This window comes from Apteryx mantelli, chromosome 3 (genome assembly GCF_036417845.1).
Source record: "Apteryx mantelli isolate bAptMan1 chromosome 3, bAptMan1.hap1, whole genome shotgun sequence".
In the NCBI taxonomy this organism is placed as follows: domain Eukaryota; kingdom Metazoa; phylum Chordata; class Aves; order Apterygiformes; family Apterygidae; genus Apteryx; species Apteryx mantelli.
Window position 1 is genome coordinate 117,095,504 of NC_089980.1, and position 17,072 is coordinate 117,112,575.

Genomic DNA, 17,072 nt, shown 5'->3' on the forward strand with positions numbered 1-17,072 from the left:
CTTTCTAATTTGTTGGCTTGGGATGGGACAAAGGAGCATTTAGCACTTTTGTCAAGACTCCAGCTCTTAAGAAAGATACTCAGAAAACAAGAACATAGTGATCATCTGTAAAATACTTAGCTAAGGGAGAGCCTAGCATCACACAGGAACTCTGTGGAGGAAGCAAAGACAGAAAACAATTGCAGGGAGGCAAAAAGGATAAGCAAAAGATTCAATTGCCTTAAGCTCAAGATCAGCATTTCTGTTCCAGAAGTACCTTGCCTGATTCACTACAGACTGTCTTATTCCCACAGGAAATGAGGCTGCAACAGATAAGAACCTCCTTCTCTGGATTTGATCCTCAGCAAAGCTTGGGAAGAACTGTATGCAGTATGTAATTAAACAGTGTACTAAAGCAGACATACAAGAGAACTCAATAATGTTATCCACACAATATGGACACAGGTATGTCATTCTGTCAGTACCATTTTTGTTGCTCTAGATAGCATTTGCTAAACTAGCACTTCTTGTCCATGAGAATTCCAGCACTAGAGTAGCTTGATTGTTGTAGGATTTTAATCATATACTCTGATAAACAGGATCGCTGTGATGATCAGTCTGTGGTTTCATCTCGGTACACTGTTCCATTAAGGAAAAATCCTAAATCTCCTTTAAAGGAAGCTTTACTCCTTTCTTGTTTGCTTTCCACAGCCCCAGATATGCCAGCATGTTGTTTTCATTTTGCTATTTGCACTGCTGAGCTATTGCTTACTGCAACTGTCAGCCTGTAGTAGATTATTTTCAGTGCATTTTTCTAAATCGTCTTGTGTTTCGATTCTAGCAGAGAAGTGGAAAGAGATTAGACAGAGTAACAGTATGATTGACTTTGGAGCAGACTGCGAGACCCAACTGTTTGCTAAAGGCTTCCTACCATTACTACTGATAATGGGGAAAGCAAAAACCAGGCAGTATTTTCTAGAATAAGAAAGGGTTCAGGAGTCAAGTTTTGAGTGAAATCCATTTATGGAAATCACAGTAAAAATCTATTAGCTTATTAAAGCTAATATTAAAGGAGGGAAGTGTAGAAAAATACGGGATAAAAGAAATAATGCTGACTATAGAATCTCAGTTATTAATCTTAAATTTTACAGTGCCTATTATCGTAGTCTTGGTTCTGTTTGCTTGTATAAACTCTGGGCTTTTCTCTTGTTTTTCACATGGAATTTCAAATTAATGAAGCTTTTCTGTACAATGCCTTCTGTTAGCGTAGCTGTGAGGAGGCTGAATGGTAGAACTGCATGTTTTTGCCTCGTTCTCAGGCACCTGAACACAGAGTACTGTAAGTCCTATGTTGTTAATCACAATTTCCAAATTCTGCTGTTTTATTTTTTTTTTCTGACAGTGGTAGAATAAAATGAGAGGTAAATTCCCACCATGTAGTGATTTCATATAGTTATGGAGCTGATTATCAATCAAACTTTTCATCATTACTCTTTAAGTCATTAAACATTGCCCATTTCATTTTGAAGTTGTAAGGCTGAGAGAAGGATCCTGTCTGAGCATGACTGTGTCAGAAGACAGGAAGTGTGAAATCCCAGTTCTGGTCAGCACCTTCTACCTTTTTTCAAAGATTAAAATAAAGGAAAAGACAAAGAAAAAAGAAGCACTTCTACAAGGTCAGATTAGGCCAGAGGGAAGAGGAAGTGGGCATTTCTGGCATAAAAGGTGAGTTCTCATGATATATACAGCTACATGGTATCTTGTCTACTGCAGGCTGCAAAATGACAAAATAATGAAATCATTAGTTTCAGCATCTTTGGATGCTGTGATGGATGTTAACAACTACATTAATTTTAGAGTAGCTCAGACCTAGCTGAGGATAAAGGCATCTTCAAACTATCTTTCATCTTTACCTTCACTTTTATGTACTTTGTTTTCCCAAAGGATATAATTGAGTTCCAGCTCAGGAGCATCCCTAAACAATGATGATGTCGAGTTATATTTTTCAGCTTTCCACTGGTGGCTTCATATATCTACTTCCTGCTCTGCTACTGTTCTGTTACACAGTCTTTGACAAGTAGAGCTCAGTTACAGTTGACCCGCATCCAGCAGGACAGGCACTGTATGTAGCAAATATACCTTGACTACCTGCCAGTTGTCAACTCAGGCAAATAAATCCTGTGTCAACTCTGCATTTCCTGAGACTTCAGCATTCAGAAAAAGATAATGCTTTCCTCAGAAAAAAATTTCACTAAAAATGACTTCTTTTGTTCATATCATTTACCTTTTCTTGGCTAAACTATTATGCAGTATTGAGGATGGAAAAAACAGAGCTATAATCTGGAATTTAAACTGTTTTTCTAAGTCATTTGCTTGCTAGGTCCTTATCTCACTTGTTGACAAACATTCTGTTGCTGACAAATAAACTGTTAAACATTAGTTGAAAGGAAGAAAATACATGCAAATTCTCTTTTAATTACTTCAAGAATTTTCCCAAATGCTCAGTAATATAATAACCTTCCTCACTAGCATGCATATCCTCATTAATACTGCTATATAGTAGGGAAATACTATTATCCCAGTTTTACCAATGAAATGTAAATAGCATAGATAGTGACTTGCCAAAGGTACACTAAAGTTGTAACAGAACCAGGTTCAAACTTCTAAGTTCTTGAGTCTCAGTCCGGTTCCTTAACAATAAATATTCTTTCCTGTAACAAATTTTTATTCCTTTAACTTGTACCCTTCTCTCACAATTTTAATATTTTTAGCCACTTATTTAAATCGTTATTGATGGTTCTGGTGATTGTATGTTGGCTTATAATGTATTTTTCAATCAGATTTTAAAAAAAATATATAAAAACAATTATATATATAATATAAACAATTACAATTGTTTATAATAGGAAATAATAATTATAATAGGAAATAATGTAATGGATATGCTGTTATTTTTTACTTGACATGAATTTGTTTCTTGAAAATGTGAGGGCAGGCACATGTATATCAGAACATACTTCACATTCCGGTTAGGAATATAACAGCTTAGAGAAACTGACCCTTTTCTCATCATTCAGAAAAAGTATATCCACTACTGATATTTTCATGCAGACAGACAAAGACAGATACAAAAGCATCAAATGATCATCAAATATTCCAGTAAAAAAATTTTCAGCTGACTAATGAAAGAGGTCTCTATGAAGGGCAGGCAAGGGTATCTTTTAAAGCTACCTTTGACTGACTCAGTGCTCCATGGGAAAAACAACAGTGCCTTCTTCATGCATAGCAGAATATAGGGCTTTCCCAAATACTCAGCTTTAAGTCTAAATCAAAGTTCCACAAATTCTGTTTTGGCTTGGTATTTTAAATGTTTTCATAAATAACCTGAGGGATGGAGTAACACTTGTGGATGACAATTTACTTCAAGCTCCACAAACCATGAGTAGATCTCTGATGAAAAATTGACATGACATAGAAATCCCTTGATTTAATGTTGGGCGGTTTGTGTTGAGACACAAGGGCTTAAGCTATGTTAAATTAATGATTCTTGTTGGAACTAGCTAAAAATACATATTTTGTGAATTTCTGCCTATGGAAGGTGGCTTGCTCCCCAGAACTGGAAATAGCTTTCTTAGCCACATGGTTACAGACCTATTCTTTAGTCAGTGGATAAGCCACTTGGAATAAGGGAGTGTGGGTCCCGGTTTCAAGTCCTTATTGCCAGCTCTGGTTCTGTAGTGTATGTAGGACAATAACTGGGGGGACTCTGCTTGTGGTCTTGGGAATTGGACTCCCAGGAGTTTTTTGCAGCCAAGTGCTCTAATCACTAGACTGTATTCCTGGCTAGAAATATTACATAATATATCATATATAATATATATCTTCCTGTTCATGTTTCTGCCTACTTATATAAATAAATATGCATGAGCCATGTTCCTGCTTTCTTGTTTTCTTTTTACTTTTGTGACACCCTCAGTATGCTCTTTGCTGAATAATTGCATGGTTTCAACAGGATATGGTAGACAGTGCAGCCTCCTTCCTCCACAGGGAAGGAACAGGTTTCCTGCTTTCTGGAACCTTCTTCCTTTGGCTTTGTTTTGAAAGAAGAGTGAGCCCTGCCCAGTTTTTGAAAAAAATAGTTATGCTTATGCTTAGGAGATGGTTCTGAGTTGAGGAATCCTGGTACTACATTCCTGTGATCCTCAATCAAGAATACAACTCCCGAAAAGGAGAGACTTTCAGAAATATCTTCCCTGATGGAGTCCTACTGAGTAGCTGTAGGCAATTGCCTTTAAATTTAAGTTCTCTTTATAAACATATAGCTCTCCATACAGGGAGCCTAAGTTTAAGATGTATGTTCCCACTTCCAAGACCTGCTAGCAAATGTTTAGGATCCAATACCCTTCATCAGATCTAGTCTGTGGGCCTTAGACTGAAGTGTGAAAGTCTCTGAACTTTCTTTTCTTTCTCACTGTATCTGGTGAGGCAGTAAAATTAGGAAGCACATTTACATGAAGTATGACTCACATCTTTAATTAAAAAGTTGGCAAAAATAATAGAAGACATGTCTTTTTGTAACATTCATTTTGTAAATTGTATTCAACTGCTGCCAAAATCTGTATCCTTACTGTTGATTATTTAGTCCTGTTAGCAAAATTTCTTTTGGTCTACCACATCTTAAGGGCTTATCTTTCTCGTCATATGGGAATGATGTATTCAGGTAAATCCTCTTGTTATAAACTGGAATAAAAGGCCTAAGCCACATGCAGAGTCCACTAGATTTCATTGGAAACTGAACTGATTCAGTACCTTCCCTGCAGAAGAGCATGCATGTAGTTCTCACATAGCCAGAGGGAAACAGGCACCTTTAAAACATAAATTCAGTATGTTTTTAAACCAAAAATTCCAACCATGCATGTATCTTTGTAAATCAGACTTGCCTGTGTCTCCTCAGTGTTGACTTTAGAATGACCTCTAACAATTGCATTAATATTGACTGCTACAATTTTTCTTATCTTTATTGGAATTCTTCCAGGGCCTGATTCTGTGTTTTTCTTTCATAATTCAGATGATGGAGCCCCCACAAATGGGGCTCTATGTGCCAGCACAGGCCTGAAAAATGTTTTCCCTATTAGGGTTAGGGTTGAGAGAAAGAGAGAACGTAGAGGCGCCATTGAAGGTCGTGTGGCAAGGGGCTGCCAAAGGAAGTGTTGCGGTGCCAGGAGCGCTGATCTGTGAGGACTTTCTGGTGTGGGCCACAAATGGGGCTCTTTGTGCCAGCACGGGCCTGAAAAATGTTTTCCCAATTAAGGTTAGGGTTAGGGTTAGGGTTAGGGTTGAGAGAAAGAGAGAGTGCAGAGGCGCCGTTGGAGTGGGTGTGGGAAGGGGCTGCCACAGTAAGCGCTGCAGTGCCAGGAGCGCTGAGTTCGGAGGACTTTCTGGTGTGGGCCACAAATGGGGAACTTTGTGCCAGAACGGGCCTGAAATACCTCTTCCCAATTAGGGTTACAGATAGGGTTAGGGTTCGGGCTGAGAGAAAGAGAGAGCGGGGAGGCACCTTTGGAGTGAGTGTGGCAAGGGGCTGCCAAAGGAAGTGTTGCGGTGCCAAGAGCGCTAATCTGGGAGGACTTTCTGGTGTGGGCCACAAATGGGGCTCTTTGTGCCAGCACAGGCCTGAAAAATGTTTTCCCAATTAGGGTTAGGGTTAGGGTTAGGGCTGAGAGAAAGAGAGAGTGGGGAGGTGCTTTCGGAGTGAGTGTGGCAAGGGGTTGCCAAAGGAAGTGCTGCGGTGCCAGGAGCGCTGAGTTCGGAGGACTTTCTGGTGTGGGCCACAAATGGGGCTCTTTGTGCCAGCACGGGCCTGAAAAATGTTTTCCCTATTAGGGTTACGGATAGGGTTGAGAGAAAGAGAGAGCGGGGAGGCACCTTTGGAGTTGGTTTGTAAAAGGGCTGCCAAAGGAAGTGTTGCGGTGCCAGGAGCGCTGATCTGTGAGGACTTTCTGGTGTGGGCCACAAATGGGGCTCTTTGTGCCAGCACGGGCCTGAAAAATGTTTTCCCTATTAGGGTTAGGGTTAGGGATAGGGTTGAGAGAAAGAGAGAGCGGGGAGGCGCCTTTGGAGTTGGTTTGGAAAAGGGCTGCCAAAGGAAGTGTTGCGGTGCCAAGGGCGCTGAATTCGGAGGACTTTCTGGTGTGGGCCACAAATGGGGCTCTTTGTGCCAGCACGGGGCTGAAAAATGTTTTCCCAATTAAGGTTAGGGTTAGGGTTAGGGTTAGGGTTGAGGGAAAGAAAGAACGCAGAGGCGCCGTTCGAGTGGGTGTGGGAACGGGCTGCCAAAGGAAGTGTTGCAGTGCCAAGAGCGCTAATCTGGGAGGACTTTCTGGTGTGGGCCACAAATGGGGAACTTTGTGCCAGCACGGGGCTGAAATACCTGTTCCCAATTAGGGTTAGGGTTAGGGTTAGCGTTAGCGTTAGCGTTAGCGTTAGGGCTGAGAGAAAGAGAGAGCGCAGAGGCGCCGTTGGAGTGAGTGTGGCAAGGGGCTTTCAAAGTAAGTGCTGCTGTGCCAGGAGCGCTGATCTGGGAGGACTTTCTGGTGTGGGCCACAAATGGGGCTCTTTGTGCCAGCACGGGCCTGAAAAATGTTTTCCTAATAAAGGTTACGGTTAGGGTTAGGGTTAGGGCTGAGAGAAAGAGAGAGCGGGGAGGTTCCTTTGGAGTGAGTGTGGCAAGGGGTTGCCAAAGGAAGTGCTGCGGTGCCAGGAGTGCTGAGTTCGTAGGATTTTCTGGTGTGGGCCACAAATGGGGAACTTTGTGCCAGGACGGGCCTCAAATACCTGTTCCCAATTAGGGTTAGGGTTAGGGTTAGGGTTAGGGCTGAGAGAAAGAGAGAGCGCAGAGGCGCCGTTGGAGTGAGTGTGGCAAGGGGCTTTCAAAGTAAGCGCTGCGGTGCCAGGAGCGCTGATCTGGGAGGACTTTCTGGTGTGGGCCACAAATGGGGCTCTTTGTGCCAGCACGGGCCTGAAAAATGTTTTCCTAATAAAGGTTACGGTTAGGGTTAGGGTTAGGGCTGAGAGAAAGAGAGAGCGGGGAGGTTCCTTTGGAGTGAGTGTGGCAAGGGGTTGCCAAAGGAAGTGCTGCGGTGCCAGGAGTGCTGAGTTCGTAGGATTTTCTGGTGTGGGCCACAAATGGGGAACTTTGTGCCAGGACGGGCCTCAAATACCTGTTCCCAATTAGGGTTAGGGTTAGGGTTAGGGTTAGGGCTGAGAGAAAGAGAGAGCGCAGAGGCGCCGTTGGAGTGAGTGTGGCAAGGGGCTTTCAAAGTAAGCGCTGCGGTGCCAAGAGCGCTGATCTGGGAGGACTTTCTGGTGTGGGCCACAAATGGGGCTCTTTGTGCCAGCACAGGCCTGAAAAATGTTTTCCCTATTAGGGTTAGGGTTAGGGATAGGGCTGAGAGAAAGAGAGAGTGGGGAGGTGCTTTCGGAGTGAGTGTGGCAAGGGGTTGCCAAAGGAAGTGCTGCTGTGCCAGGAGCGCTGAGTTCGGAGGACTTTCTGGTGTGGGCCACAAATGGGGCTCTTTGTGCCAGCACGGGCCTGAAAAATGTTTTCCCTATTAGGGTTACGGATAGGGTTGAGAGAAAGAGAGAGTGTAGAGTCGCCTTTGGAGTTGGTTTGGAAAAGGGTTGCCAAAGGAAGTGTTGCGGTGCCAAGAGCGCTGATCTGTGAGGACTTTCTGGTGTGGGCCACAAATGGGGCTCTTTGTGCCAGCACGGGCCTGAAAAATGTTTTCCCTATTAAGGTTAGGGTAACGGTTGAGAGAAAGAGAGAGCGGGGAGGCGCCGTTGAAGTTGGTGTGGAAAAGGGCTGCTAAAGGAAGTGTTGCGGTGCCAGGAGCGCTGATCTGGGAGGACTTTCTGGTGTGGGCCGCAAATGGGGCTCTTTGTGCCAGCAGGGGCCTGAAATACCTGTTCCCAATTAGGGTTAGGTTTAGGGTTAGCGTTAGCGTTAGCGTTAGCGTTAGGGCTGAGAGAAAGAGAGAGTGTAGAGTCGCCTTTGGAGTTGGTTTGGAAAAGGGTTGCCAAAGGATGTGTTGCGGTGCCAAGAGCGCTGATCTGTGAGGACTTTCTGGTGTGGGCCACAAATGGGGCTCTTTGTGCCAGCACGGGCCTGAAAAATGTTTTCCCTATTAGGGTTAGGGTTAGCGTTAGGGCTGAGAGAAAGAGAGAGCGGGGAGGTGCCTTTGGAGTGAGTGTGGCAAGGGGCTTTCAAAGTAAGCGCTGCGGTGCCAGGAGCGCTGATCTGGGAGGACTTTCTGGTGTGGGCCACAAATGGGGCTCTTTGTGCCAGCACGGGCCTGAAAAATGTTTTCCCTGTTAGGTTTAGGGTTAGGGTTAGGGCTGAGAGAAAGAGAGAGCGGGGAGGTGCCTTTGGAGTGAGTGTGGCAAGGGGTTGCCAAAGCAAGTGCTGCGGTGCCGGGAGTGCTGAGTTCGTAGGATTTTCTGGTGTGGGCCACAAATGGGGAACTTTGTGCCAGGACGGGCCTCAAATACCTGTTCCCAATTCGGGTTAGGGTTAGCGTTAGCGTTAGCGTTAGCGTTAGCGTTAGCGTTAGGGCTGAGAGAAAGAGAGAGCGCAGAGGCGCCGTTGGAGTGAGTGTGGCAAGGGGCTTTCAAAGTAAGCGCTGCGGTGCCAGGAGTGCTGATCTGGGAGGACTTTCTGGTGTGGGCCACAAATGGGGCTCTTTGTGCCAGCACGGGCCTGAAAAATGTTTTCCCTGTTAGGGTTAGGGTTAGGGTTAGGGTTAGGGCTGAGAGAAAGAGAGAGCGGGGAGGTGCCTTTGGAGTGAGTGTGGCAAGGGGTTGTCAAAGCAAGTGCTGCTGTGCCAGGAGCGCTGAGTTCGTAGGATTTTCTGGTGTGGGCCACAAATGGGGCTCTTTGTGCCAGCACAGGCCTGAAAAATGTTTTCCCAATTAGGGTTAGGGTTAGGGTTAGGGTTGAGAGAAAGAGAGAGCGGGGAGGCGCCTTTGGAGTTGGTTTGGAAAAGGGCTGCCAAAGGAAGTGTTGCAGTGCCAAGCGCGCTGATCTGTGAGGAGTTTCTGGTGTGGGCCACAAATGGGGAACTTTGTGCCAGCACGGGCCTGAAATACCTGTTCCCAATTAGGGTTAGGGTTAGGGTTAGCGTTAGCGTTAGCGTTAGCGTTAGGGCTGAGAGAAAGAGAGAGCACAGAGGCGCTGTTGGAGTGGGTGTGGGAAGGGGCTGCCACAGTAAGCGCTGCAGTGCCAGGAGCGCTGAGTTCGGAGGACTTTCTGGTATGGGCCACAAATGGGGCTCTTTGTGCCAGCACGGGCCTGAAAAATGTTTTCCCAATTAGGGTTAGAGTTAGGGATAGGGTTGAGAGAAAGATAGAGCGCAGAGGCGCCGTTCGAGTGGGTGTGGGAACGGGCTGCCAAAGGAAGTGTTGCGGTGCCAAGAGCGCTGATCTGGGAGGACTTTCTGGTGTGGGCCACAAATGGGGCTCTTTGTGCCAGCACGGGCCTGAAAAATGTTTTCCCTGTTAGGTTTAGGGTTAGGGTTAGGGCTGAGAGAAAGAGAGAGCGGGGAGGTGCCTTTGGAGTGAGTGTGGCAAGGGGTTGCCAAAGGAAGTGCTGCGGTGCCAGGAGCGCTGAGTTCGTAGGATTTTCTGGTGTGGGCCACAAATGGGGAACTTTGTGCCAGCACGGGCCTCAAATACCTTTTCCCAATTAGGGTTAGGGTTAGCGTTAGCATTAGCGTTAGGGCTGAGAGAAAGAGAGAGCGCAGAGGCGCCGTTGGAGTGGGTGTGGGAAGGGGCTGCCACAGTAAGCGCTGCAGTGCCAGGAGCGCTGAGTTCGGAGGACTTTCTGGTATGGGCCACAAATGGGGCTCTTTGTGCCAGCACGGGCCTGAAAAATGTTTTCCCTGTTAGGGTTAGGGTTAGGGTTAGGGTTAGGGTTGAGAGAAAGAGAGAGCGGGGAGGCGCCTTTGGAGTTGGTTTGGAAAAGGACTGCCAAAGGAAGTGTTGCGGTGCCAAGAGCGCTGATCTGGGAGGACTTTCTGGTGTGGGCCACAAATGGGGCTCTTTGTGCCAGCACGGGGCTGAAATACCTGTTCCCAATTAGGGTTAGGGTTAGGGTTAGCGTTAGCGTTAGCGTTAGCGTTAGGGCTGAGAGAAAGAGAGAGTGTAGAGTCGCCTTTGGAGTTGGTTTGGAAAAGGGTTGCCAAAGGATGTGTTGCGGTGCCAAGAGCGCTGATCTGTGAGGACTTTCTGGTGTGGGCCACAAATGGGGCTCTTTGTGCCAGCACGGGCCTGAAAAATGTTTTCCCTATTAAGGTTAGGGTAACGGTTGAGAGAAAGAGAGAGCGGGGAGGCGCCGTTGAAGTTGGTGTGGAAAAGGACTGTCAAAGGAAGTGTTGCGGTGACAAGAGCGCTGATCTGTGAGGACTTTCTGGTGTGGGCCACAAATGGGGCTCTTTGTGCCAGCACGGGCCTGAAAAATGTTTTCCCTATTAAGGTTAGGGTAACGGTTGAGAGAAAGAGAGAGCGGGGAGGCGCCGTTGAAGTTGGTGTGGAAAAGGGTTGCCAAAGGAAGTGTTGCGGTGCCAAGAACGCTGATCTGGGAGGACTTTCTGGTGTGGGCCACAAATGGGGAACTTTGTGCCAGCACGGGCCTGAAAAATGTTTTCCGTGTTATGGTTAGGGTTAGGGTTGAGAGAAAGAAAGAACGCAGAGGCGCCGTTCGAGTGGGTGTGGGAACGGGCTGCCAAAGGAAGTGTTGCGGTGCCAGGAGCGCAGATCTCAGAGGACTTTCTGGTGTGGGCCACAAATGGGGCTCTTTGTGCCAGCACGGGCCTGAAAAATGTTTTCCCAATTAGGGTTAGGGTTAGGGTTAGGGCTGAGAGAAAGAGAGAGCGGGGAGGTGCCTTTGGAGTGAGTGTGGCAAGGGGTTGCCAAAGGAAGTGCTGCGGTGCCGGGAGCGCTGAGTTCGTAGGATTTTCTGGTGTGGGCCACAAATGGGGAACTTTGTGCCAGCACGGGCCTCAAATACCTGTTCCCAATTCGGGTTAGGGTTAGGGTTAGCGTTAGCGTTAGCGTTAGCGTTAGGGCTGAGAGAAAGAGAGAGCGCAGAGGCGCCGTTGGAGTGAGTGTGGCAAGGGGCTTTCAAAGTAAGCGCTGCGGTGCCAGGAGCGCTGATCTGGGAGGACTTTCTGGTGTGGGCCACAAATGGGGCTCTTTGTGCCAGCACGGGCCTGAAAAATGTTTTCCCTATTAGTGTTAGGGTTAGGGTTAGGGTTGAGAGAAAGAGAGAGCGGGGAGGTACCTTTGGAGTTGGTTTGGAAAAGGGTTGCCAAAGGATGTGTTGCGGTGCCAAGAGCGCTGATCTGGGAGGACTTTCTGGTGTGGGCCACAAATGGGGAACTTTGTGCCAGCACGGGCCTGAAAAATGTTTTCCCTGTTAGGGTTAGGGTTAGGGTTAGGGTTAGGGCTGAGAGAAAGAGAGAGCGGGGAGGTGCCTTTGGAGTGAGTGTGGCAAGGGGTTGCCAAAGGAAGTGCTGCGGTGCCGGGAGCGCTGAGTTCGTAGGATTTTCTGGTGTGGGCCACAAATGGGGAACTTTGTGCCAGCACGGGCCTGAAATACCTGTTCCCAATTAGGATTAGGGTTAGGGTTAGGGTTAGCGTTAGGGTTAGGGTTAGCGTTAGCGTTAGCGTTAGGGCTGAGAGAAAGAGAGAGCGCAGAGGCGCTGTTGGAGTGGGTGTGGGAAGGGGCTGCCACAGTAAGCGCTGCAGTGCCAGGAGCGCTGAGTTCGGAGGACTTTCTGGTATGGGCCACAAATGGGGCTCTTTGTGCCAGCACGGGCCTGAAAAATGTTTTCCCAATTAGGGTTATAGTTAGGGATAGGGTTGAGAGAAAGATAGAGCGCAGAGGTGCCGTTCGAGTGGGTGTGGGAACGGGCTGCCAAAGGAAGTGTTGCGGTGCCAAGAGCGCTGATCTGGGAGGACTTTCTGGTGTGGGCCACAAATGGGGCTCTTTGTGCCAGCACAGGCCTGAAAAATGTTTTCCCAGTTAGGGTTAGGGTTAGGGTTAGGGCTGAGAGAAAGAGAGAGCGGGGAGGTGCCTTTGGATTGAGTGTGGCAAGGGGTTGTCAAAGCAAGTGCTGCTGTGCCAGGAGCGCTGAGTTCGTAGGATTTTCTGGTGTGGGCCACAAATGGGGCTCTTTGTGCCAGCACAGGCCTGAAAAATGTTTTCCCTATTAGGGTTAGGGTTAGGGTTAGGGTTGAGAGAAAGAGAGAGCGGGGAGGCGCCTTTGGAGTTGGTTTGGAAAAGGGCTGCCAAAGGAAGTGTTGCAGTGCCAAGCGCGCTGATCTGTGAGGAGTTTCTGGTGTGGGCCACAAATGGGGAACTTTGTGCCAGCACGGGCCTGAAATACCTGTTCCCAATTAGGGTTAGGGTTAGGGTTAGCGTTAGCGTTAGCGTTAGCGTTAGCGTTAGGGCTGAGAGAAAGAGAGAGCGCAGAGGCGCCGTTGGAGTGAGTGTGGCAAGGGGCTTTCAAAGTAAGCGCTGCGGTGCCAAGAGCGCTGATCTGTGAGGACTTTCTGGTGTGGGCCACAAATGGGGCTCTTTGTGCCAGCACGGGCCTGAAAAATGTTTTCCCTATTAAGGTTAGGGTAACGGTTGAGAGAAAGAGAGAGTGGGGAGGTGCCTTTGGAGTGAGTGTGGCAAGGGGTTGCCAAAGGAAGTGCTGCGGTGCCGGGAGTGCTGAGTTCATAGGATTTTCTGGTGTGGGCCACAAATGGGGCTCTTTGTGCCAGCACGGGCCTGAAAAATGTTTTCCCTATTAGGGTTAGGGTTAGGGTTAGGGTTAGGGTTGAGAGAAAGAGAGAGCGGGGAGGCGCCTTTGGAGTTGGTTTGGAAAAGGGCTGCCAAAGGAAGTGTTGCAGTGCCAAGCGCGCTGATCAGTGAGGACTTTCTGGTGTGGGCCACAAATGGGGAACTTTGTGCCAGCACGGGGCTGAAATACCTGTTCCCAATTAGGGTTAGGGTTAGGGTTAGGGTTAGCGTTAGCGTTAGCGTTAGCGTTAGCGTTAGGGCTGAGAGAAAGAGAGAGCGCAGAGGCGCTGTTGGAGTGGGTGTGGGAAGGGGCTGCCACAGTAAGCGCTGCAGTGCCAGGAGCGCTGAGTTCGGAGGACTTTCTGGTATGGGCCACAAATGGGGCTCTTTGTGCCAGCACGGGCCTGAAAAATGTTTTCCCAATTAGGGTTAGAGTTAGGGATAGGGTTAGGGCTGAGAGAAAGAGAGAGCGGGGAGGTGCCTTTGGAGTGAGTGTGGCAAGGGGTTGTCAAAGCAAGTGCTGCTGTGCCAGGAGCGCTGAGTTCGTAGGATTTTCTGGTGTGGGCCACAAATGGGGCTCTTTGTGCCAGCACAGGCCTGAAAAATGTTTTCCCTATTAGGGTTAGGGTTAGGGTTAGGGTTGAGAGAAAGAGAGAGCGGGGAGGCGCCTTTGGAGTTGGTTTGGAAAAGGGCTGCCAAAGGAAGTGTTGCAGTGCCAAGCGCGCTGATCTGTGAGGACTTTCTGGTGTGGGCCACAAATGGGGAACTTTGTGCCAGCACGGGGCTGAAATACCTGTTCCCAATTAGGGTTAGGGTTAGGGTTAGCGTTAGCGTTAGCGTTAGCGTTAGCGTTAGGGCTGAGAGAAAGAGAGAGCGCAGAGGCGCCGTTGGAGTGAGTGTGGCAAGGGGCTTTCAAAGTAAGCGCTGCGGTGCCAAGAGCGCTGATCTGGGAGGACTTTCTGGTGTGGGCCACAAATGGGGCTCTTTGTGCCAGCACGGGCCTGAAAAGTGTTTTCCCTATTAGGGTTAGCGTAAGGGTTGAGAGAAAGAGAGAGTGTAGAGTCGCCTTTGGAGTTGGTTTGGAAAAGGGCTGCCAAAGGAAGTGTTGCGGTGCCAGGAGCGCAGATCTCAGAGGACTTTCTGGTGTGGGCCACAAATGGGGCTCTTTGTGCCAGCACGGGCCTGAAAATTATTTTCCCAATTAGGGTTAGGGTTAGGGTTAGGGCTGAGAGAAAGAGAGAGCGGGGAGGTGCCTTTGGAGTGAGTGTGGCAAGGGGTTGTCAAAGCAAGTGCTGCTGTGCCAGGAGCACTGAGTTCGTAGGATTTTCTGGTGTGGGCCACAAATGGGGCTCTTTGTGCCAGCACAGGCCTGAAAAATGTTTTCCCTATTAGGGTTAGGGTTAGGGTTAGGGCTGAGAGAAAGAGAGAGCGGGGAGGTACCTTTGGAGTTGGTTTGGAAAAGGGTTGCCAAAGGATGTGTTGCGGTGCCAAGAGCGCTGATCTGTGAGGACTTTCTGGTGTGGGCCACAAATGGGGCTCTTTGTGCCAGCACGGGCCTGAAAAATGTTTTCCCTGTTAGGGTTAGGGTTAGGGTTAGGGTTAGGGCTGAGAGAAAGAGAGAGCGGGGAGGTGCCTTTGGAGTGAGTGTGGCAAGGGGTTGCCAAAGCAAGTGCTGCGGTGCCGGGAGTGCTGAGTTCGTAGGATTTTCTGGTGTGGGCCGCAAATGGGGCTCTTTGTGCCAGCACGGGCCTGAAATACCTGTTCCCAATTAGGGTTAGGTTTAGGGTTAGCGTTAGCGTTAGCGTTAGCGTTAGGGCTGAGAGAAAGAGAGAGCGCAGAGGCGCTGTTGGAGTGGGTGTGGGAAGGGGCTGCCACAGTAAGCGCTGCAGTGCCAGGAGTGCTGAGTTCGGAGGACTTTCTGGTATGGGCCACAAATGGGGCTCTTTGTGCCAGCACGGGCCTGAAAAATGTTTTCCCTGTTAGGGTTAGGGTTAGGGTTAGGGTTAGGGTTGAGAGAAAGATAAAGCGGGGAGGTGCCTTTGGAGTGAGTGTGGCAAGGGGTTGCCAAAGGAAGTGCTGAGGTGCCGGGAGTGCTGAGTTCGTAGGATTTTCTGGTGTGGGCCACAAATGGGGAACTTTGTGCCAGCACGGGCCTGAAAAATGTTTTCCCTATTAAGGTTAGGGTAACGGTTGAGAGAAAGAGAGAGCGGGGAGGCGCCGTTGAAGTTGGTGTGGAAAAGGACTGCCAAAGGAAGTGTTGCGGTGCCAAGAGCATTGATTTGGGAGGACTTTCTGGTGTGGGCCACAAATGGGGCTCTTTGTGCCAGCACGGGCCTGAAAAATGTTTTCCCTGTTAGGGTTAGGGTTAGGGTTAGGGTTAGGGTTAGGGCTGAGAGAAAGAGAGAGCGCAGAGGCGCTGTTGGAGTGGGTGTGGGAAGGGGCTGCCACAGTAAGCGCTGCAGTGCCAGGAGCGCTGAGTTCGGAGGACTTTCTGGTATGGGCCACAAATGGGGCTCTTTGTGCCAGCACGGGCCTGAAAAATGTTTTCCCTATTAGGGTTAGGGTTAGCGTTAGGGCTGAGAGAAAGAGAGAGCGGGGAGGTGCCTTTGGAGTGAGTGTGGCAAGGGGTTGCCAAAGGAAGTGCTGCGGTGCCGGGAGCGCTGAGTTCGTAGGATTTTCTGGTGTGGGCCACAAATGGGGAACTTTGTGCCAGCACGGGCCTCAAATACCTGTTCCCAATTCGGGTTAGGGTTAGGGTTAGCGTTAGCGTTAGCGTTAGCGTTAGGGCTGAGAGAAAGAGAGAGCGCAGAGGCGCCGTTGGAGTGAGTGTGGCAAGGGGCTTTCAAAGTAAGCGCTGCGGTGCCAGGAGTGCTGATCTGGGAGGACTTTCTGGTGTGGGCCACAAATGGGGCTCTTTGTGCCAGCACGGGCCTGAAAAATGTTTTCCCTGTTAGGGTTAGGGTTAGGGTTAGGGTTAGGGCTGAGAGAAAGAGAGAGCGGGGAGGTGCCTTTGGAGTGAGTGTGGCAAGGGGTTGTCAAAGCAAGTGCTGCTGTGCCAGGAGCGCTGAGTTCGTAGGATTTTCTGGTGTGGGCCACAAATGGGGCTCTTTGTGCCAGCACAGGCCTGAAAAATGTTTTCCCAATTAGGGTTAGGGTTAGGGTTAGGGCTGAGAGAAAGAGAGAGCGCAGAGGCGCCGTTGGAGTGAGTGTGGCAAGGGGCTTTCAAAGTAAGCGCTGCGGTGCCAGGAGCGCTGATCTGGGAGGACTTTCTGGTGTGGGCCACAAATGGGGCTCTTTGTGCCAGCACGGGCCTGAAAAATGTTTTCCCTATTAGTGTTAGGGTTAGGGTTAGGGTTGAGAGAAAGAGAGAGCGGGGAGGTACCTTTGGAGTTGGTTTGGAAAAGGGTTGCCAAAGGATGTGTTGCGGTGCCAAGAGCGCTGATCTGGGAGGACTTTCTGGTGTGGGCCACAAATGGGGAACTTTGTGCCAGCACGGGCCTGAAAAATGTTTTCCCTGTTAGGGTTAGGGTTAGGGTTAGGGTTAGGGCTGAGAGAAAGAGAGAGCGGGGAGGTGCCTTTGGAGTGAGTGTGGCAAGGGGTTGCCAAAGGAAGTGCTGCGGTGCCGGGAGCGCTGAGTTCGTAGGATTTTCTGGTGTGGGCCACAAATGGGGAACTTTGTGCCAGCACGGGCCTGAAATACCTGTTCCCAATTAGGATTAGGGTTAGGGTTAGGGTTAGCGTTAGGGTTAGGGTTAGCGTTAGCGTTAGCGTTAGGGCTGAGAGAAAGAGAGAGCGCAGAGGCGCTGTTGGAGTGGGTGTGGGAAGGGGCTGCCACAGTAAGCGCTGCAGTGCCAGGAGCGCTGAGTTCGGAGGACTTTCTGGTATGGGCCACAAATGGGGCTCTTTGTGCCAGCACGGGCCTGAAAAATGTTTTCCCAATTAGGGTTAGAGTTAGGGATAGGGTTGAGAGAAAGATAGAGCGCAGAGGTGCCGTTCGAGTGGGTGTGGGAACGGGCTGCCAAAGGAAGTGTTGCGGTGCCAAGAGCGCTGATCTGGGAGGACTTTCTGGTGTGGGCCACAAATGGGGCTCTTTGTGCCAGCACAGGCCTGAAAAATGTTTTCCCAGTTAGGGTTAGGGTTAGGGTTAGGGCTGAGAGAAAGAGAGAGCGGGGAGGTGCCTTTGGATTGAGTGTGGCAAGGGGTTGTCAAAGCAAGTGCTGCTGTGCCAGGAGCGCTGAGTTCGTAGGAT

At 49.1% G+C, this 17,072-nt stretch overlaps 1 long non-coding RNA gene across 1 annotated transcript in view; it reads left to right on the top strand.

Moving 5' to 3' along the window:
* The first annotated feature begins 1,676 nt into the window (after positions 1 to 1,676).
* LOC136991689 (uncharacterized) overlaps positions 1,677 to 17,072 on the top strand; it is a 58,122-nt gene continuing 42,726 nt past the window's right edge. Inside the window, exon 1 of the long non-coding RNA XR_010883909.1 lies at positions 1,677 to 1,704. This is a non-coding gene — a long non-coding RNA (uncharacterized lncRNA). The remainder of the gene's footprint in view (positions 1,705 to 17,072) is intronic.